The sequence below is a fragment of the Tamandua tetradactyla genome, chromosome 17 (assembly GCF_023851605.1).
Source record: "Tamandua tetradactyla isolate mTamTet1 chromosome 17, mTamTet1.pri, whole genome shotgun sequence".
NCBI lineage: Eukaryota > Metazoa > Chordata > Mammalia > Pilosa > Myrmecophagidae > Tamandua > Tamandua tetradactyla.
In genome coordinates, this window is record NC_135343.1 from 6,780,069 (window position 1) to 6,802,283 (window position 22,215).

General features: G+C 39.7%; 1 long non-coding RNA gene across 4 annotated transcripts in view; it reads right to left on the reverse strand.

Moving 5' to 3' along the window:
* Positions 1-691: 691 nt before the first annotated feature.
* Positions 692-22,215, reverse strand: part of LOC143660664 (uncharacterized) — a 47,708-nt gene continuing 26,184 nt past the window's right edge. The window contains exons 6-9 of one of the 4 annotated variants that reach the window (XR_013164171.1): positions 18,484-18,705; positions 14,095-14,304; positions 13,714-13,812; positions 692-1,178 (exon numbers count right to left, since the gene is read on the reverse strand). This is a non-coding gene — a long non-coding RNA (uncharacterized LOC143660664). The remainder of the gene's footprint in view (positions 1,179-13,713; positions 13,813-14,094; positions 14,305-18,483; positions 18,706-22,215) is intronic. The other 3 variants (XR_013164167.1, XR_013164170.1, XR_013164169.1) reach the window with 3 other exon arrangements.

Below are 22,215 nucleotides of genomic sequence, written 5' to 3' on the forward strand. Positions count from 1 at the left end.
TGGTACTTTGGCCCGAACCAGGCTCCAGCAGGAAGCTGTTCTAGCATTCAGGATATTCTTCCTGGCCAAGAGCTCCCAGTAAAAAAAGAAGAAAAGCAGCCAGGTTCACTTAGGAAGGTCCTTGATGACGCAGTAAAGGTTATTTATTAAATCTAACCCTTTGAGTACCTGTCTCTTAAATAATCTGGGTGACGAAATGGGAGGTGTGCATAAAGCACTCTTGCTTCATCCTTAGCTGTCTTGAGGAAGAGCACTTGCACAATTGACTTACTGGCATAATTAGCTACTTCTTTCTTTTGAAACCATTTTTACTTGAAATAATGATTAACAGACAAACGATGGCTATTCAGAATCTGGTACTTTTCATACAGATAGACATTTTCTTACAGATAAACAAAGTGAGTTTTCCTGTGGTTTCAAGGAAAACGACTGACAGCATTTGTCGTCAGTGATAAAATTTGGGTTTCCATGTGAAAATCTGAAGTTTGGAAAACTTGGGGTTTTTTTTGCCAATATGAGTTTGTCATCTGTCCAGTACTTAAAATACTCTTCGGACAAGATCAATGATATTTGATATCATACAATAAACTGTGCCAACATTTGAAAGATCTGCATAGCTCCGGGGACAATATTTTCCAAATCACCAAGCATAATATTCCAAAAATCATGCATGGACAAAACGTGCTCAATGTGTAAGATAGAACAGGGTTTTAATGTAATAGAGTAGGAGAATTCACCGACACGGTTTCAGATTCCACACTGTACCGGACCTTTGTGGCTACCAATTGCAGGGTGTTAACGCAGCGTCAGAAAACAACAGCCACGACACTGCTCCTCCCAGAGGTGAGGCCAACGCAGCTCAGCTCCGGAACTCTTTCCTCGGACTTGGAGCGGGCGCACCGGAACTGGTTGCCGGGCACACCGGAACTGGTTACCAGGCGCACCTGGATGACCTCTGCTTTCGTCATTTCCTGCCGCCCGTTGGTGAGGTCTCAGCAGGCCCCTTACTTTGGAAACAGGACGTTTTGGCCTCCACGTCCTCCTCGGATGTGGGGGTAGTCCGGGTTTCAGCATGTCCTCGTTAGAGCCCAGAAAACCGGACTGGCTCCTTCAGGAAGTCTCCTGAAGTCTGTGGGGCGGCAGCCATTTCCAGAAGCAAATAATAATGTGTCAGACGCCTGCAAATCGAACATATGGCCCAGTGACTTGAGATATCCATGGAACAATGGCAGAAAACCGAACAAACTGATAAAAGACACATTTTTAAGAAACGACTCCGATGCTATTTCAGATTTCTGAGCAGCCTGAGAGAAGAGAGTTCTGAAAATAGGAGTGACATGACACTTTCAGAATTCTTTACATGTTTTCTTACATTACCTTTATTAACTCATCCACTTTTGTGTATATTTCAGTTATTTTCCTCTTTTGCAACAGTGGGGAATCTACAGGTTTTATTCTGTTTAAATAGCAAGATAGTAGATAACAGAAATGAGGAGAAATAGTACCAGTTCATTGTGATGTCGCCCTCTGAAAGGGTCTTGTGCACTGAATAATTACTAAAGATGTGATGTGTTGAACGCTTTTTCATAAAGAAGTGCTGGGGCTTCATCTTCATTGCTACTTTAATCTTCCTTTATCTGCTCCCTGCTTCTGTCAGTATATACCTTTTTTTTTGAAGTTCTTTGGCACTGAAAATTTGATTACTATATTTTCTCCAGTTTAAAAGCAATATAAATAAACCTTACATATGGTCTATCCTGTTTCTTTCTCTAGGATCGAGAATGGAATAATTTTCATTCTTTTTCAGTGTTGTTTTGGTCCTCTTTTTATGTTCTTGTCCTAGGCTGTGTTGCTCTCATTTTGTAGATGGAAATAAAAGGTGACCTCTCTATTTTGTGCGTTTATCTGGGAGACCAGAATAATGTTAGTAGAAATTTACAGACGTTTATTAAACTTTTTAACCATCCTTTTAAATCTCTATCAAACTTTTTAGCAGTGCCTAGAAGTCGCAATATTGATGTAAATGTTTCTTCTTACCCTGCTTTTTTCTTTTTGTGGGGATGCAGTAAGAAACGGGATTTGTCCAAATGGTGGTTAGTACAAAGAAGGAGAGAAGGCTTTTATAATTAACAAATGAAGCAGTCTTTAATCTCTAAGGTGTATGTACACATTTTTCAGTATGCAATTAGCTTGTGGATTAAAGAATTAACTGACTTAAGAACATTTTATTTGTTCTCAACTCTTCTGAAGAAGAGTCACTTGGGTTCATCAGTGATTTTTCTCCTCTATAAATTGAAGAAAGCTTTTGCTCTTACAAATCTAATGCAGTTTGCCCTGAAGGTTTTTTGAAGTGTTTGGATCCAGTGACTCCTGTGTTCCTCCTAATTTCTCTCTGTGAAAATGGAAACATGTATTCTATGACTGTCCTTTGTATATTGGCAGCAGATAACGTATCCTGCCTGAGGTCCACGGGCAGAGGAGAATCATGCCTTAGGACAGAAGATACCTGTGGTGACTTCGATGAGATTTTGTTTTGTGTCTGACTTTGCTTTTACTTGTATTGTTACTGAAATGGTTTAAGGTTTTGTAATATTGTGATGGAATGAATGTATTTTGCATTTGGAAATAACATGTCTTTTTGAGTTCCAATGTATCATTTCTGGTATATTGCATTCTGGTAGCTTATAAACTAAAACATATGGTTTCCAAATATTATCTCCCACTGAGTAGGTTGTCTTTTCACTTTCTTGATAAAGTCTTTTGAATCACTAAAGTAATTTTGAAAAGGTCTTATTTATCTATTTCTTTTTTCTTTGCTTGTACAAACTTTTAAAACTTAAAACACACACACACACACACACACACACAACCTATACCACATACCAAGTATTTAAATAAGAGTTTAGGAATGATCCTGGAAAAATAAAAAAGAACAGCTACAATGATCTAAAAAACTATTAAAACACTTCCTCCTTTTCCAATTACATATCTGAGTAAGGGTGGATTTTCTTCAACCAAAACAATATTTTGCCACAGATTAAAAACAGAAGCATCTATGGGAGTTTGCCAGACATTAAAGACATTTGCAAAAGTGTCAAACAATGGTACTTTTCTCACAAAGTGTATTTTGTTTGGGAAAACATAGCTATTTTCATTTTAAGCGAACACCTGTATATTTTAACATTTTTAAGATTTAATTTTTTTTTAACATGCTAAGTATTAACTGATATAACCCATATAAACAAAAGCACTTTGGGGTCCTCAACAATTTTTAAGAGTATAAAGGGGTCATGAGGCCAAAAATAGATAATTGTTGGGGGATCTGGAAATCCTCAGGCAAGACTTGCTGGTATTTCTCCAGGGCCTAGATGGACATGATTTTGATCACCACTGAAGCCAGTGATTTATGTGCTTGGCTCTCTGCCAAGCACTTGGCAGCTGTTGTCTCACTCACAATGAATCTGAAATTGGTACCATTAGACCTGTCATTTACAAGTGAGGAAACTGAGACACAGGCCTCAGTTCATAAAGTCGGCAAATGGCACACTGCAGACTAAAACCTGGCCAACTGGTTTCAGATCCCATGTCTTCCCTGTGACATCATGCTCTTCTGGACACAGGTGTTTTCCTTTATGCTCCTTTCCCAGTAAACTGAGATGGTTCATGAAGATCCTTTCTCACTATCACCCTACCAATGCCAAAGGACCCGCAGGGTGGCTCTTTGGCCATGCTGAATATGTTTCAACATAATTAAATGAAAACAAAAACTGCCAGAGTTCAGGATTATATTTAATAGGGAAGTGAAAACAAGAACTACTTAGTTCTTTATTTCCCCTTATGACTTTATAACCATTAGTTTACAATTTACAGCTGTTTTCAGTTCTGCTCATTGCCACAGTGAGCTAAATGGCTCAGTCCCTTTGGCAGGACCTTTTATTGCTGCACAATTGAAGAGGGTGATCAAAAGTATCTACATTCACCTTGTAATGATGTAGAAATGATTGAAATTTATTTCATGCCAGGTGTATTCTCCTGGAAGAATCAAAAAGCTAAAATATTTAAGATCCCTAACGACTGGGAGAAAGATCAAAGGAGAAGGAGGAGTTATAACCAAGAAAATAAGATTTAACAAACAAGTATGAATGCTCAATCACTATCCTGATATTTCTTCTAGCCTCCAGTGTTTTGGAGCAGTTAGAAGGAAATATCTGAAATAGTGAAATGGTAGCCCATGACAAACTCTGAAATGTGTAACTATTTGTTGAAGCATACTTTGAAAAGTATTGTTTGTTTCTTTTCTTTGTATATTTATTTCACAATAAAGAACGTTTAAAAAGGTGAAGGGTCAAGTCAGTTTTTAAAGTTTAAAAATCCACAAAGATGGATCAATTTTTAAAAATAGACTAATTTTTAGAGCAGATTTAGGTTTACAGAAAATTTAGCAGATGGTGCAGAGTCTCCCCACCCCACCCTCAGTTTCCCCTCTTATTAACATCCTGCATTAGTGCAGCACATTTGTTACAATTAATGAACCAATATTGATATCTTATTATTAACTACAGTCCACAATTTACAGTAGGTTCCTCTCTTGGTGTTGCACAGTTCTATGGGTTTTGACAAATGCATAATGTGATGTATCCACCGTTCCGGTATCTACAGGCTAGTTTCACTGTCCTAAAGTCCCCTCTGCTCCACTTATTCACACTGCTTCCCTTTCTCCTGAACCCCTGGCTACCACTGATCTTTTTACTGTCTCCTATTTTTCCTTTTCTAATACGTCACATAGCTGGAAACATACAGTATAAGACCTAACTGACTAGCTTCTTGCACTGAGCAACATGTGTTTAAGGTTTCACTGGTTCTTTCTGTGGCTTGATGGCTCATTTCTTTTTACCATGGAATAGTACTCCACTTGTAGAGACCAGTTTGTGCTGTGACGGACATCTTGGTTGCTACTAGTTTGGGGCAATGATGAATAAAGCAATCAATCAAAAGAATAAAGAAGTGACCTAGGGGCTAAAATAAAAGTTTTATTGAAGAAGGCAAAAAGTAGAGGTGGGGTTTTTGTTTTTTTCTTTTGCATGGGCAGGCACTGGGAATCAAACCTGGGTCTCCGGCATGGCAGGGGAGAACTCTGCCTGCTGAGCCACTGCGGCCCGCGCAGGCGGTTTTTCGTTTGTTTGATTCTTACAATCAATGGCTTGTACATTCATCACTACAATCAACTGGAAGAGCTGGTTTTTTTCCCCCCTTTTTTGGAAGAACTAGTTTTTATGTTTAAAAATCCACAAAAAGCCCTTCCTGGCAACATGGGTCAGAAATCCTAGAACGAGGTGAGACTCAGCAACAAGGGATTGAGAAAACCTTCTCAACCAAAAGGGGGAAGAGTGAAATGAGACAAAGTATCAATGGCTGAGAGATTCCAAACAGAGTCCAGAGGTTATCCTGGAGGTTATTCTTATGGATTATATATATATCACGTTCTTATTCAAGATGTAAGGGAAAGGCTGGAGGGAACTGCCTGAAAATGTGGAGCTGTGTTCCAGTGGCCATGTTTCTTGAGATGATTGTATAATGACATAGCTTTCACAATGTGACGGTGTGATTGTGAAAACCTTGTGTCTGATGCCCCTTTTATCTACCTTATCAACAGGCAAGTAAAACATATGGAATAAAAATAAATAATAGGGGGAACAAATGTTAAAAAAATTTAGATTGAAATGCTAGTGCTCAATGAAGGGAGGGGTAAGGGGTATGGTATGTATGAATTTTTTTCTGTTTTCTTTTTCTTTTTCTGAATTGATGCAAATGTTCTAAGAAATGATCATGATGATGAATATGCAACTATGTGATGACATTGTGAATTACTGATCACATATGTAAAACAGAATGACTATAAGTTAAGAATGTTTGCATTTGTTTGTTGTTTATATTTTCCAAAATAAATTTTTAATTATAAAAAAAATCCACTAAAAGCATGATTCTTAAAAAAACAAAACAAAACTAAATGGGCAGAAAACCAAACATTTCCACTGAAGCTGCCTCATTCCTTGTTGCCTCTCCCAGTTTTTCTGAAAGAATCCCTTTGGAGGGATGAGAAGCAAACCCACCAGAAACCCCATGTGACAGCACCACAGCGGGATGAGGTTGCGTGACCCCGGGTTTCACAGCGCCCCGCCCGGAGAGGGGCTGCCCCTGTGCCAGCAGCCAGGAGAGGAGGGGCCGGGCCTCGGGGGCAGAACAGATGGGGACATCCAGCTGCCTATCAGCTTGGGAAACTGGGAGAGTTCAGAAAAAATCCAAAGGCAGATGTCTGAGTAAAGCACAAAAAAAATCCTGAACTTTCAGGGAGGTGGCCGATTAGAGTAGCTCAAGGTCAGCCCTGCTCCATGGAGAAGTTAGAGAGGGGACAGGAGGGCGACTGAGGCGGCGAGTCAGGAGTGCGGCTGGCCTGGGAGAGCCTTTGGCACCACATGTGGCAGCCCTGGTCGCAGAGGCCGAGGGACTGGGAGGCAGAAAGCTGGAGCCTGGCGTGGAGCCCGCGGGAGCGCACGGATGGGTACACGGGACTGGGAAGTAAGCCAGGCCATGTTTCTTGGGCACACTACCCTCACCCGTGACTGGAGACTCACCCAAAACCCTACACCCCTGAACCCTGTCACCCGCTCCCATTCCCCGCGCTCCAGGCGCCGCCCCCACCCCACCAGCCCCCAGGGCACGTATCTGCCCCCGACCTCACCCCAAGTGCAGCCCACCCACCTCTTCTGCACCCCTCCGGAGCACGACCTCCCCCTCCCTGTCCCCTGCAGGCTGTTGTCAGGGCATAAAGGCTGCCAGCACTAACCTCCATACCCAGGCTACCCCCACCCCACCCCCGCCCCACCCATAGTGTCGCACAGCTCACCCCACCCCCCTGAGCTCTGCACATCCGTTTACGGCACTCCCAGCCCACGCATGCACACAGGCCCCCAATCACGTCATTCAGCTCTGGGAACCACACTTTATAGAGGTCCTAGAACCGCGCATGTGCACAGCCCTCAGCCTCACTTCCCAGCTCTGAGAAAGTGCTGACCTGTGCCGCCGGGTCACATCTGCTCCCAATCCAGGAAGTTACAACAACGACCTGCTGCCACAGCTCTACGCATGCACGCGAAGGGCCCCATGCCTTAGACCAGTGCACACCAGGATTGCACCCCCCAGACTGGTGTACCCACACAGGTCTATACTCCCTGCCCAATGGGCATCCATATTCACAAGCATTAGCATAACATCCTCAACCTGCACCTATACCTGCCCTGAAACAAATCACTGCATTGAGTGCCCCACCCTGTGCCCTGCATCCTGCTGTACAACCATCCTGCAAACACAAGGCCTTAGACTACTGAAAGGAATCAACTCCCAAAGTAAACCAATCAAGATATTTACATGCCAGGAGGAAAGCAGAAGATCACTAAGCATATCACAGTGCTGACAGATACAACCCTGCCTAATGACCAAATTAAAACACCAGAGGAGGCAGAGACCTAGGAACTACTAATCAAAGATGTTCATACAACTCTACTTACTAAAATAAGAGGGAAGGCAAATGACATAAAGGAGATTAAGAAGACAGTAGAAGAACATAAAGAGGAATTTGAGATAATAAGTAGAAAAATAACAGATATCACAGAGATTAAATATTGCTGACAAAATAAAAAACATACTACAGGCACACAACACCAGATTTAAAGAGATAGGAGAAAAAATAAGTGATATAGAGGACAGGATAACTGACTTTGAAGACTCAAAACAGCAAATGGCAAAAAAAACATGGAAAAATTTGAATTGGATCTCAGGGAAATGATAGACAAAACAAAACACACAAACATAAAAATCATTGGTATCCCAGAGGAGTAAAGGGCTAGGAAGGGTAGTTGAGGATATAATGGGGGAAAACTTCCCAATGCTCATAAAGGACATAAATATACAAGTCAAAGAAGCCCAACGAACTCCAAACAGAGTAAATCCAAATAGGCCTTCTCCAAGGCAGATACTAAGCAGTCTGTCAAATGTTGAAGAGAAGCAGAAAATCCTGAAAGTAGCAAGAAAAAAACAGTCTATTAAATATAAGGGAAACCAAATAAGACAGTTCAGACTACTCAACTAGCACCCTGGAGGCGAGAAGGCAGTGGTATGATATATTCAAGATCCTGAAAGAGAAAGACTTCCAGCCAAGAATTCTGTACCCAGCCAAATTGTCCTTCAAAACTGAGGGAGAGATTAAAATTTTCACAAACAAAGAAGTCCTGAAAGAATTTTTCAACAAGAGACCGGTCCTACAAGAAATACTAAAAGGAGTTCTGCAGCCTGAAGAAAAAGACAGGAGAGGGAGCTCTGGAGGATGGCACAGAATTGAAGAGTACCACTAAGGGTAACTTAAAGGATACAAAGAGAAAGAGGGGAAAGAATATATAGATCTAACAAATAAAATAAAAAAGATAAGATGGTGGATTCAAGAAACACCTTTTCAGCAGAATGTTAACAGACTAAATTTACCAATTAAAAGATACAAATTGGCAGAATGGGTTAAGAAATATAATTCAGCTATATGCTACTTACAAGAGACTCATCTTAGACACAAGGATACAAATAGATTGAAAGTGAAAGGATGAAAAAAGATTTTCCATGCAAGCTGTAACCAAAAGACAGCAGGAGTAGCTATATTAATATCAGACAAAATAGACTTTAAATGTTAAGACAACATAAGAGACAAAGAAGGACACTATATACTAATTATAGGGTCAATTCACCAAGAAGATATAACAATCACAAATGTTTATGCTCCTAATCAAGCAGCTCCAAAGTACATGAGACAGACATTGGCAAAACTGATGGGAGTGATAGAGGTTTCAACAATAATAGTTGGAGACTTCAATACACCACTCTCCTCTATAGACAGAATAACCAGACAGAAGATCAACAAGGAAACAGAGAAGTTAAATAACTTGATAAATGAATTAGACCTAGCAGATATATATAGGTCATTGAACCCCAAAGCACAAGGATAAACATTCTTCTCTAGTGCTCATGGAACATTCTCCAGTGATGGAGAAGCCATAAGATATTGCAAACATGGCTGCCGTGGCTGATGCAAGGCAACACAAAATGGCCTAACCCGCAACCAGCTTTCTTCCCAGAACTGGCGGTGGTTTGCGCCAAAAGCACAACCTTAAATCTGCCCTCTGCCCTAGCAACAATAGTGACCAATCCCAGCCTGACACGTGTCCCCGCATGCTCCCAGCCTATATAAGCCTGTGCATTTCCTCAATAAAGTGGGCGCCTTCCACTCACCCCTGAGGGTTGTCTCCTGAGTCATGTGCTGTGTGCTGTGTGCTGTGTGTCTGTGTGACTGACTCAGTATGGCCACTTACCCCCAGCCATCAGCTAACCAGCCATCAGCTACCCAACATCCAGGATAGATCATATGCTGGGGCACAAAACAGGTCTTTATAAATTTAAAAACATTGAAATTATTCACAGCAATTTCTTTGATCACAATGGGATGAAGCTGGATTTCAATAACCACAAACGAGAACATTCACAAATATATGGAGATTAAATAACACACTCTTAAACAACCAGTGGGTCAAAGAGGAAATGCTAGAGAAATCAGTAGTTATCTGGAAATGAATGAAAATGAGGATACAACTTATCAGAACCTATGGGATGCGGCAAATGCTGTGCTGAGAGGGAAATTTATTCCCCTAATCCCTATATTAAAAAACAAGAAAGAGCAAAAATCGAGGCCTTAACAGCAAACCTGGAGGAACTTGAGAAAGAACAGCAGACTAATACCAAAGCAAACAGAAGTAGAGAAATGATAAAGATTAAAGCAGAGATAAATGAATGGGAGAACAAAAGAACAATAGAAATAATCAATAAAACCAAAAGTTGGTTCTTTGAGAAAATCTCTCACTAAAATTGATGGGCCACTAGCAAGACTGACAAAGAAAAAAAGAGAGAGATGCAAATAAAAAAAATCAGAAATGAGAAGGGGTGCATTACCATGGGACCCTGAAGAAATAAAAGAAATCATAAGAGGATACTATGAACAACCACATGCCAACAAACTAGACAACTTAGATGAAATGGACAAACTCCTGGAGACACACAAACAAGCTACACTGACACAGGAAGAAATAGAAGAGTTCAACAAACCAATCGCAAGTAAAGAGATTCAATCAGTCACCATAAATCTTCCTACAAAGAAAAGCCCAGGGCCAGATGGCTTCACAGCAGAATTTTATCAAACATTCCAAAAAGAACTGACATCAATCCTGCTCAAATTTTTACCAAAAAATGAGGAAAAAGGAACCATATTTAACTCATTTTATGAAGCTAATATCTTTTTTTTTTTTCGTGGGCAGGCACCGGGAATCAAACCCGGGTCTCCAGCATAGCAAGCAAGAACTCTGCCTGCTGAGCCACAATGGCCCGCCCTAAGCTTGTGTCATTTTAATACCAAAACTGGGTAAAGATACTATAAGAAAGGGAAACTACAGGCCAATCTCCCTAATGAATGTAGATGCAAAAATTCTCCATAAAATATCAGCAAATCGAATGCAAGAACACATTAAAGGAATTATATACCACGACCAAGTGGTGTTTACACCTGAAATACAAGGATGCTTCAACACAAGAAAATCAATTAATGTAATACAGCACATTAACAAATCGAAAGGGAAAAATCACATGATCATCGCGATTAGTGCTGAAAAAGCATTTGACAACATTCAGCATCCTTTTCTCATAAAAATACTCCAAAAGAGAGGAATCAAAGGTAACTACCTTAATATGATAAAGGGAGTATATGAAAAACCGATAGCCAGCCTCATACTCAATGAAGAGAGACTGAAAGCTTTCTCCCTAAGATCAGGAACAAGACAAGGATGCCCACTGTCACCACTGTTATTCAACATTGTGCTAGAAGTTCTAGCTAGAGCAATCAGGCAGGACAAAGAAATAAAAGGCATTCAAATTGGAAAGGAAGAAGTAAAACTCTCATTATTTGCAGATGATAAGATACTATACTTGGAAGATGCTAAGAAATCTACAGCAAAGTTACTTCAGCTAATAAACAAATTCAGCAAGGTAGCAGGATATAAAATTAATGTGCAAAAATCAGTAACATTTCTATTCACAAGCAATGTGCTAGCTGAGGAGCCAGTTAAGGGAAAAATTCCATTCAAAATAGCAACTAAAAGAATCAAGTACCTAGGAGTGAACTTAACTAGGACGTAAAGGACTTGTACACATAAAACTACGTAACATTGCGAAAAGAAATCAAAGGAGATCTAAATAGATGGAAAGCCATTCCCTGCTCATGGATAGGAAGGCTAAATATAGTTAAGATGTCAATTCTCCCCAAATTGAGCTACAGATTCAAGACAGTACCAATCAAAATTCCAACGACTTGCTTTGAAGATTTGGAAAAGCTAATTACCAAATTCATCTGGAAGAGAAAGAGACCATGAATAGCTAAAAGCATTCTAAAAAAAGTAGAACAAAGTGGGAGGATTAACACTCCCTGGCTTTAAAACCTATTATAAAGCCACAGTGGTCAAAACAGCATGGTACTCACACAAAGACAGAAGCATTGACCAATGGAATTGAATCGAGAGTGCAGAAATAGACCACCAAATCTATGGTCAACTGATTTTTCACAAGGCCCCCAAATCCTCTGAACTGAGACAAAAGAGTCTTTTCAATAATTGGACATGGAAAAACTGGATATCAATAGCCAAAAGAATGAAAGAGGGCCCCTATCTTACACCCTACACAAAAATTAATTGAAAGTGGATCAAAGACCTAAATATAAGAAGTAGCACCATAAAGTTTCTAGAAGAAAATGTAGGGAAACATCTTCAAGACCTAGCAATAGGAGGTAGCTTCCAAAACTACACCCAAAGCACAAGCAACAAAAGAAAAAAGTAGATAAATGCGAACTCCTCAAAATGAAATGCTTTTGCACCTCAAAAGACTTTGTCAAAAAGGTGAAGAGGCAGCCAACTTAATGGGAGACAATATTTGGAAATCACATATCAGACAAGGTTTGATTTCCTGTATATACAAAGAAATCATACAACTCAACGACAAAAGAACAAACAATCCAATTATAAAATGGGCTAAGGATATGAATAGGCATTTTCCTGAAGAGCAAATACAGATAGCTCAAAAGCACATGAAGAGATTCTCATTTTCACTGGCTATAAGAGAAATGCAGATCAAGACTACAAGGAGATAACACCTGACACCCATAAGAATGGCTGCTTTTAAACAAACAGGAAACTATGAATATTGGAGAGGATGTGGAGAAATTGGGACACTTAATGCACTGCTGCTGGGAATGTATAATGGTGCAGCCAATATGGAAGACTGTCTGATGGTTCCTTAGGAAATTAGATATAGAACTGCCCTATGACCCAGCAATAGCACTACTTGGGATATACCCAGAAGAGCTGAAAGCAATGACACAAACAGACATTTGTACACCAATGTTCATAGCAGCATTATTCACAATCGCCAAAAGATGGAAGCAAACCAAATGCCCATCAACAGATGAGTTGATCAACAAAATGTGGTATATACAGATGATGGAATATTATGCTGCAGTAAGAGAAAATGATGTCCTGAAGCACTTGAAAAGATGGATGAGCCTTGAGGACATAATGTGGAGTGAAATTACTCAGACACAAAAGGATAGATACTGTATGATTTACTTTTATGACAAACATAAAGGTATAAACAGAGGCTTCTATAACAGAATATAGGGGACTTAGAGATACATAGAACCTAGAGATGGGTGAACTGTTAGCTAATGAGGTTGACCTCCAATGTAAGGGACAGACAGGAGTGAAGGTGGTTCTCTAGTGGGTCTATAAGTAATATTACCATATTGAAGATGAACAAGATTGATAGAGATTGTATAGACCTACGTGTCCCACTGATTAACACTAGAAATATGAATTAGTTCTCACAAGAATTACTTCAAAGACAGGATTCTTGTACAAAGAGTGTTTAAGTCCAGGATACAGGGGGAAAACTGCCATTGCATGCTATGAGCTATGTTCAAAAGGAAACCATCAGCACAACCACAGCAACAGCAGAGGCAAATAATGGGGGGAGGAACAAGAGTTAAGAGGAGGTTTAGATTTCCTATTTGGTAGGGTGTGTTTGTTGGTTTTCTTTCTCTTGGGAACAATGAAATGATCTAAAATAGAGAGTGTTGATGCACTGTGGACCTTGGGCCCTCTACATGATGCCTGATGAATGCAGGTGGCTGAAGGCTGCACTGACAGAGAAGTACATTGGCGAATGATGGTGTGTGAATGAAGGTTGAGCTGCTACAAAAAGAAACAAAGTTGTGAGGCATGCAACGACATGAATGAATATGTAGGACATTTGATGAGACAAAATAAGCCAGAAAAAAATGAACAAGAATGGTATGGTCACCATTAGAAAATGCTTATAAGAAAACAGGGGCCTTGATTGTAAGCTTTTAGAGCAGACACATTAAGTCAGGGGTGGTGATTATTATCTCTGGATTTTGAGAGGCTATTTTATTTATATGACCTGGTATTTAGTGATAAGAATGAAGCCAAACAGGTTGGGGTTAAAGTAATTCAGAACATAGGGGTAAGGAAGACAGTGTCTATATTTTAAAACCGTACTTACTCTTTGAGACCAATGGAAGGAAGATTTATTTCGTCTGGAACTGAAATTTTCTGTACTGCATAATCTAATTCAACTTTTCTGCATAGCTCATTTGAACAACTGAAACACAGGGAGCACAGAATAAGAAAGAGGTCCTTTGATCCTGTATAGATTATTGTAATGCCTGTATGCATCCTAGAGTATATTAAGCAGATACTCAAAAAGTATTGGCAAAGTACCCGGAGGGATGGGAGAAAGAATATTGGACTATTAAAACTTACTATCAGGGAATCCCCTGATATTGTGTCAAAATTTAAGGACACCCAAATCAATAGGCCATACCCTCAATCATGAGGCTTACTCTCATGAAGCTTACGTAGGTAACGGAGAAGCTTAGACTACCTATAGGCATGCCTAAGAGTTACTTCTGGAGGACCTCTTCTGTTGCTCAGATGTGGCCTCAGTCTCTCTAAGCCCAACTCTGCAAGTGAAATCATTCCCCTCCCCAGTACATGGGACATGACATCCAGGGGTGAAAGTCTCCTTGGCGACGTGGGAGATGATTTCCAAGGATGAATCCAGACCTGGCACTGTGGGATCAGCAATTCCATCCTGCCCAAAAGGGGGAAAAGAAGTGTAACTAATAAAGTATCAGTGGCAGAGAGAGATCAAATACAGTTGAAAACGTATTTGGAGGTTGCTCTTACACAAGCTTCAGGTAGACCTTGCTACCTGTCATAACCTGCCAACCCCCAACCAGGACCATTTCAGCCAATCCTAAAGAACACCTAGGGCAAAACAAAACATTCCACAAAGGTTCCATGCACTAGAATAACTTTCCAGAAACTTACAGCCTCCAGATGGGTCCCTGGTCCAGATAATTCCTGGAAACCTAGCCCAGCCTCTCCAGAACATCACAGTTTCATCTCCCTACCCCATATTAGTGACAGACCCTTCCAATATGAAAAACTTATAATTGCCATAGCCCAAACATCCCTCAAGAGAGGGATGGAAAGATCAAAGGTGATGTTGGAATTACACAGAGAAGATAGGATTTTACAAATGAATATGAATGCTGAATCATTAAATTATCTCTATTAGTCTCCAGTATTTTAGAGCAGCTAGAAGTAAAAACCTAAAATTGTAAAATTGTAACCCATGTCAAAGTCTGAAATATGTTCTACAACTAACTGTGGTACTGTGCTTGGATTATTTATAGCTTTTTTGTATATGTGTTATTTTTCACAAAAAAAAAAGAAGGAAAAAAAAGTCGATTGTGATGATAGAGAAGTATTTAAGCTCTCTAGCCTCCTGTATTCTGGAGCAGCTAGAAGGAAAAATATGAGAGGATTGTATGGCAGCCCATGACAAACTCTGGGATCTGTCCTGTAACTACTTGTTGAAGAGTGCATTGAAAACTACTGCTTTTTTATTTCTTTACTTTGAATATATGTTATACTATACAGTAAAAAAAGTTTTAAAAAAATCCAGGAAAACTCCAACTGTACACTTCAAATAAAGGTTTCCCCTGTTTTACTAAAACATTTTTTTCCATCTTAAAAAATTGGTTGTTTTGCTACAGAAAATTTGGAAGCCATGTGAAAGTAAAAAGAAAAGTATCTACAGACAACCACTCTTTATGACTTTAAACATATATGTAAATAAATATTGTAAATATATAAAAATATATGTATAAACATATATATACAACATTTATTTACTTTTTACTTTTAGCATTATGCCATAGGATCGGTGTCATATATTTCTTAATTTTGGTTTGAAATAATCATAAATTCATAGGAAATTGCAAAAAAAAATGTACAGAGAGGTCCCATGTACCTTCCACCCTATTTGCCCCATGATTACCTCCTATATAATTAGAGTACATTATCACATTCAGGAAATTGACCTTGGTACAGTGTGTGTGTAGAGCCCTATGCAATTTTGTCACTTATGTTGTAGATTTGTGCAGCCACATGATGAACCTTGATTGTTTTAGTTTGCTAAAGTTTCCAGAATGCAATATACCAGAAAAGATCAGCTTTCATAAAGGGGTTTTATTAAGGTACAAATATGCAGTTCTAAGACCATAAAAACATCTTAACTAAGGCATCCAGAGAAAGACACCTTGACTCTGAAGAAAGGGCCGGATGACGCCCGGGTTTCCTATGTCACATGGAAAGGCATATGGCTGGTACGTGCTGGACCAGTCTTAGCTTCTCTGGGGCAACACTCTGGGTTCTGGCCTGCTTAGCATCTCATGGAAAGGCACATAACCTCTGCTGGACTCTTCTCCCAGCTTCTGGCTTCAGATGGCTCTCGCAGATCCTATGGGTACTTCTAGTGCGTCCTCTGCATCTCCAAACATCTGCATCTATACTGGTTCTCTTAGCATCTCCAAATGTCTGTGTCTGCTCTCTGTTTCAGCTCTTTTAAGGACTCCAGTAAACTAATCAAGACCCTCCTTGAATGGGCAGAGTCACATCTCCATGGAAACAACCTAATCAAGAGGTCCAAGCCTACAATACTGGATCAGGATTAAAAGGACATGACTGTCCCCATAAGACTGAATTTAAGATTGATAGAACATAGCTTTCTGGGGTACATAACAGTTTCAGGCCAGAGCAATGATGCATTGAAGATGCATCATTGCATCTTCAGAACTGTCCTTTCACCCCAAGGCTCACTCTGATACCTTGAGAGCCATATCCATTCTGCTACCATCCATCCTTAACCCCAAACTGCCACTACTCTGTTCTCCATCTCTATAATTTTGTTATTTCAAGAATGTCATATTAATGGAATCACAACATATGTAACCTTCTGAGACTGGCTTTTTCACTCAGTATAATTCCTTTTAGATCCATTCAAGTTGTCACATGTATCCATTGTTCATTCCCTTTTAATTAATTATTAGTATTCCTTGGTGTGATTTACCATATTATTTTACATGCCTCATTGACAACATTTTAATGACTGCATAATATTCTTACTGGTGGAGAGGCCAGAGAGTTCCTAAGCTTTCCCCTATTGTTGGCCATGTAGGTTGTGGTTCCTTTGTCAGATAGCAAGGCATGTGGCCAGCATCTGCTGGGTTTTCACTCTCAAGTTTCACTGCTTTCCCTTCCTGGTTCCAGCGGCCTCCTCTCTGAGCTTCTGTGGGTCCTCTCTTAGCATCTCTGGGGCTTTTCTCTCTCTAAGCTGTCTTCAGACTTCTCTGGGTGTTTCTCTCTGAGCTCTCTTGGCTTTTTCTGACCTTTATGCTCTCATAAAGGACTCAAGTAAAAAGGATTAAGACCCACATTGAATGGGTGGGTCACATCTCAACTGAAGTAACCTAATCAAAAAGTCCCACCCATGACAGGTCAGCACCCACAGGAATGGACTCAAATAGCATGGCCTTTTCTGGGGTACAGAACAGCTTCAAAACAGTATATGTTGCTATTGACAAAAATAGATGCTACTGAATATCTCATCCACAAACAGTTTTCTGATTCTGATTTCTATAAGATAGATTCTCAAAGTGGAATTACTTAGACAAGAGAGAATAGCATATTTCAGACTCTTAAGGCATATTACCAAATTACTTTTCTAAAAGACTACAAACATATAGCACCACCAGCAACATAGACACCGAGTTAAGAGATTTTCCTAAATTACAAACCGAGTAAAAGTATATTCTATAAAGTCATGCTTTCTACAAAAGCTGTCTGTATTCTAAAAAGTCTTTGTATTTGTTTCCTAGGGCAGCTGTCACAAATCCCCACAAACTGGGTGCCTCACTTGAAGCAACATAAATTTATTCTCTCGTGGTAGAGGAGGCTGGAAGTCTGATTCAAGGTTGAGCCCACGAGTGTCAGCTGGAGGCTCCATTGGGACCTTCATCAAGTTTGACCAATATTTTAAGTTAAGGCAACTAATTAGGGGCCTTTGTTGTATTGCTGGTGATATTAATTAGCTAACTCCACAAGCAGAAACTGAATCCTAAAGGTATCTTATCCACATAGTACAAAGATCTCTAGATACACTTATTTCCACCTACTATGAACAATTGAAGATTTGGGGCAAAAGCCCTATTCTCTTAACTTCACGTGTCCAGTGTCATTAGCAGTCCCACACTCAACACAGGACATAGTGGTATTTGAGCCTGGGAAAGTGGAATAAACTCTGACTTGCCAGTCCCTGGAGCAAGCTGGGAAAATTAACCAAACCTGCAGGCACCATAATCCAAGCCAAATTGAGAAAGTATGCAAAACTCAGGTCAGGGTCCTTGGCCCATGGAGCAGACAAGCCATGGAATACCACTTCTCTTTGAAAACAAGAACAAAATTGACCATCTCTTTTGTAATTCCAGGACATCCACTCAGACTTGGAAAAGGGAAACTGGAAAGAGGGAGTAAGGATTTGTGGTTCAGCTAAAGGAAGCCCGGCTCAGGGCTTCACTGCATGTCAGCTATGGTGGACTGCAGTGAGCAAACGTTACAAACCACGGATATGAGTTCTTCAGCCATGCTGCCTCCTCAGTCTCATTGCCCCCTGAGGGTAAGGGATGTGGGTGCAAATGTCAGCACTAGGCACAGTTAGCACCGCTTAGAACCACATTCAGCCTGAGGTGCCTCCAGGCCCCCCAGAGTGGTTGGGTTTCAGACCCTGCTACAAACACTTTACATATGCCCTCCAGGTGTTGGTGCAAAGGATGTGGCCTTAAGAAATGAAGAACTAAATTACAGGAAACCATTAGTAGAGCAAGAAGCACCCACAGAGTGAGAAAAAAAATTCACAATATCTTACCTGAAAGAGAAGTCCTATTCAGAATATATCAAGAATTCATCCAAGTCAACAAGAAACAGAGAGCAGAAAACAAAAATGGACCAAGGACTTCAACAAGAGTATCTCAAAAGAGAACACCAAATGTCCAATAGTATATGAAAACGTGTAGTGCTTCATTTCACTTCATCAAGGAACTGAAGATTCAAAGCACAATTCAATAACACCACATACAGCCTGAAATGGCTATAAAGAAAAAGAAGAATATTTAGTATGGGTGACTCTTTTTTTTTTAACTTTTTATATTAATTAAAAAAATTAACATGCAAAACATTAAGATATCCATTCTACATGTACAATCAGTAATTCTTAATATCATTACCTAGTTGCATATTCATCATTTCTTAGAACATTTGCATCGATTTAGAAAAAGAAATAAAAAGACAACAGAAAAAGAAATAAAATAACAGAGAAAAAGATTATACATACCATACCCCTTACCCCTCGCTTTCATTTACCACTAGCATTTCAAACTAAATTTATTTTAACATTTGTTCCCCCTATTATTTATTTTTATTCCATATGTTCTACTCTTCTGTTGATATAGTAGCTAAATGGAGCATCAGACACAAGGTTTTCACATTCACAGAGTCTCACTGTGAAAGCTATATCATTGTTCAATCATCATCAAGAAACATGGCTACTGGAACACAGCTCTACATTTTCAGGCAGTTCCCTCCAGCCTCTCCACTACATCTTGAACAACAAGGTGATATCTACTTAATGCATAAGAATAAGCTCCAGGATAACCTCTCGACTCTATTTGGAATCTCTCAGCCATTGACACTTAGTCTCATTTCACTCTTCCCCCTTTGGTCGAGAAGGTTCTCTCAATCCCTTGATGTTAATTCTCAGCTCATTCTAGGGTTTTTCTCAGTCCCTTGATGCTGAGTCTCAGCTCATTCCAGGATTTCTGTCCCACGTTGCCAGGAAGGTCCACACCCCTGGGAGTCAGGTCCCACGCAGAGAAGGGGAGGGTGGTGAGACTGCTCGTCATGTTGGCTGGAGAAAGAGGCCACATCTGAGCAACAAAAGAGGCTCTCTTGGGGGTGTCTCTTAGGCCTAAATTTTAAGTAGACTTGACCTATCCTTTATGGGGTTAAGTTTCATATGAACAAACCCCAAGACTGGGGGCTCAGCCTATAGCTTTGGTTGTCCACACTAGCTTGTGAGAATATTAAGAATTCAACTTGGGGAAGTTGAATTTCTCCCCACTCTCACCATTCCCCGAAGGGGGCTTGCAAATACATTTCCAGTCACTGATCATATCACTCTGGGATTCATCAGGGCATCACTCTGGACAAACCAACAAAATCTCATGACCTTTCTGAGATTCCAAGTACTTATGGCATTCAATCAAACTATCTACATGAGTTATATTAGGAAATGCTCTAGTCAAAATACAAATTTTGTAACAAATAAACATTTTTTGCTTTAGTCTTACACATAAGGTGACATTTTAAAGTATTATCTATTTTCAGTACCCTGCAATAATGACATTCATTTGTTCTTCCTCATGCAAAAACATTTTTAAAATTTGTACATTGTACATTTCACTATTATTATACACTCTAGGCATTCCTAGATTATGCCATCTCGATCTTTACCATCTATCTTTCTTCCTGATTTCATCTATGTCCCCAGCCCTCCTCCCTCTATCATTCTCAGATGCAGCTTCATTCAGTGTTTTAACATAATTACATTACAGTTAGGTAGTATTGTGCTGTCCATTTCTGAGTTTTTATATTCAGTCCTGTTGCACAATCTGTATCCCTTCAGCTCCAATCACCCAATATCTCACCCTATCTCCATCTCCTGATGGTCTCTGTTACCAAGGAAATATTTCAAGTTTATTCACTAATGTCAGTTCACATCAGTGAGACCATACAGTACTTGTCCTTTTGTTTCTGGCTAATCACACCTAGCATAATGTCCTCAAGGTCCATTCATGTTGTTACATACTTCATAACTTTATTCTGTCTTACAGCTGCATAACATTCCATCTTATGTAAATGTCACAGTTTGTTTAGTCAATTGTCTGTTGATGGACATTTTGGCTGTTTCCATTTCTTGGCAATTGTTAATAATGCTGCTATAAACATTGGTGTGTAAATGTCCATTTGTGTCCTTGGCCTCGTGTCCTTTGAGTAGAGACAGCATATAGATGGGTCCTGTTTTTTAATTCATTCTGCCAGACTATGTCTTTTGATTGGAGAGTTTAATCCATTAACATTCAGTGTTATTACTGCATGGGTAGTACTTTCTTCTACTATTTTGCCTTCTGGATTTTGTATGTCATATCTAATTTTCCTTCTTTTTACCTTTACTCATAGTCTTCCTTTCTACACTCTTCTCCACACCTCTCTCTTCTGTCTTCGTATCTGTCTCTAGTGTTTCCTTTAGTATTTCTTGCAGAGCTGGTCTCTTGGTCACAAATTCTCTCAGTGATTTTTTGTCTGAAAATGTTTTAATTTCTCTCTCATTTTTGAAGGACAATTTTGCTGGATATAGAATTCTTGGTTGGCAGTTTTTCTCTTTTAATAATTTAAATATATTATCCCACTGTCTTCTCGCCTCCATGGTTTCTGCTGAGAGATCTGCGCATAGTCTTATTGGGCTTCCCTTGCATGTGACGGATTGCTTTTCTCTTGCTGCTTTCAAGATCCTCTCTTTCTCTTTGACCTCTGACATTCTGATTATTAAATGTCTTGGAGTATGTCTATTTGGATCTATTCTCTTTGGGGTACGCTGCACTTCTTGGATCTGTAATTTTAAGTCTTTCATAAGAGTTGGGAAATTTTCAGTGATAATTTCCTCCAGTAGTTTTTCTCCTCCTTTTCCCTTCTCTTCTCCTTCTGGGACACCCACAACACGTATATTTGTGCACTTCATATTGTCTTTCAATTCCCTGAGTCCCTGCTCATATTTTTCCATTTTTTTCCCTATAGTTTCTGTTTCTTATCGGATTTCAGATGTTCCATCCTCCAGTTTAGAAATCCTATGTTCTGTCTCTCGAAATCTACCATTGTAGGTTTCTATTGTTTTTTTCATTTCTTCTTCTGTGTCTTTCATTCCCATAAGTTCTGTGATTTGTGTTTTCAGACTTTCAGTTTCTTCTTTTTGTTCTTTCCTTGCCTTCTTTATATCCTCCCTCAATTCATTGATTTGGTTTTTGATGAGGTTTTCCATGTCTGTTTGTACATTCTGAATTGTTTCAGCTCCTGTATGTCATTTGAGTTGTTGGTTGGATAATTCCTTTGACTGGGCCATATCTTCAATTTTCCTAGTGTGATTTGTTTTTTTTGCTGGCGTCTAGGAATTTAATTACCTTAATTAGTTTATTCTGGAGATTGCTTTCACTTCTTTTATCTAGGGTTTTCTTGCTGGATGAATTTGTTGTCTATCTGTTCTTTGACATTCCGTTCAGCTTTATCTGGACCTTTAGTTTAAGTTTTGCTTAACAGAGGAGAATTTTTCAGTTCTTGTTTTCTTGTTTCTTGCCCTGCTTGTGTGGTGCCTTCCACCCCCCCACACACACTTAGGAGGGTCTACTTAGATATTATACACCCCAGCCAGATTTTCCCAGACAAAACTGGCCTCCTATCAGGAGGAAAGAGTCACCTGTGTCGGTTTTCCCTGAGGGTGAGACCCAGCAGGTTGAAAGACTTTCCTGTGAAGCCTCTGGACTCTGTTTTT